This window comes from Grammomys surdaster, unplaced genomic scaffold (genome assembly GCF_004785775.1).
Source record: "Grammomys surdaster isolate TR1022 unplaced genomic scaffold, NIH_TR_1.0 222, whole genome shotgun sequence".
Taxonomy (NCBI): domain Eukaryota; kingdom Metazoa; phylum Chordata; class Mammalia; order Rodentia; family Muridae; genus Grammomys; species Grammomys surdaster.
In genome coordinates this window covers 1,649,592-1,650,875 of record NW_021604667.1, presented here as the reverse complement: position 1 = coordinate 1,650,875, position 1,284 = coordinate 1,649,592, and the positions used below count along the sequence as shown (strand labels likewise).

The following is a 1,284-nucleotide window of genomic DNA, read 5'->3' as shown; positions in this document are numbered from 1 at the left end:
AGCAGCGATTCTCCAAGTGGGTTGCCACCATTCATAACAATATCAAAATTACAGTTATGAAGTAGCAATGAAAAAAAGTGCATGGTGGGGGCCACCATAATATGCAGACCTATATTAAATGGTCGAAACATTAAGAAGGTTGAGAAACCACAGTGTTCGAGGAACAGATAGTTTAAATGAATATTTATTTATTCGGCAAAAGAAAAAGATTTTCATTTGGGGCTCATCATTAGAAAAGGAGTAAGCTGGGCCATCCAAGTTTCCCACTGAATGATGATTTAGTAGACTTCATTGCTCACTTGGGTGGGTTTTCTGATTTGACATTTACTCTACAGATTCTAGCAGTTCACTTCCTGCAATATTTTTGGTAACTCAAGGTTTTGTAGCAGTACTTAGTGTCCAAGAGAAACCATGCTGTCTGCTAAACATTATCCTGACTGCAAAGCTTCTCTTACTGTTGGTGGATCGATAATGACATGGCACAGCTTTTATCACCATGGAAACAGTACCCAGGACCTAGCAGAGGGAAACTGTACATAGAACCCCTGGCTTTTAAGCAAGGATGGCTCAGCTTCCTCTGGACCATGCTTTTATTTCAAGTCTGGTGTGTTCTAGGGTACCATAAACCCAGATAAAGTCTAATATTTAAAAGGGAATATAAATAGAGAAAAAATATTCAGTCCTTTTGTGTGGCAACATTTTTTCTTACTAGGGTACAAGTTGATAACCTTAAAACTGCTGAATAAGTGTTAAAAGTCAGCTGGGTTTTTAATGTTAAACGAAGAGGTTGCAGATAAGGAAGGAGAGGGTGCTATAGTGATTCATGGACCAAAGAACTCTAATGGAAATTGTCATAAATATTTATGTAAGTTTATTGATGTGTGTATATATACATAAATTAATGTATACACATATATATCTTTGTCACATCTACTCTGATATCCTGTGAGAAGCACATACCTAGCTTGGTATATAGTACACTCTTTTAAAATTTATTTTTAATTTTCAAATTATGTTTTATGTGTGGATATGCTGCCTGCAAGTATGTCTGTGTACCATGGCTATGCAGTGCCCATAGAGGCTAGAAGAGGGTGTTTCGACACCTAGGACAGGAGTTACAGACTGTTGTGAGCTGCCAAGTGGGGGCTAGGGATGAAACCAGGTCATCTGGATGAACAGTAAGTATTCTTAACTACTGGGCCATCCATCACTCTAGCCCCCAAACAATACCCTTTATTAATGAATGTGCATACATCCGATTGTTGCAACTATCTAATATTCCAA

The 1,284-nt window shown here is 37.9% G+C and overlaps 1 non-coding gene across 1 annotated transcript; it reads right to left on the bottom strand.

Moving 5' to 3' along the window:
* Positions 1-378: 378 nt before the first annotated feature.
* On the bottom strand, positions 379-647 carry LOC114625819. The gene has a single exon (XR_003712138.1).
* Positions 648-1,284: the final 637 nt, after the last annotated feature.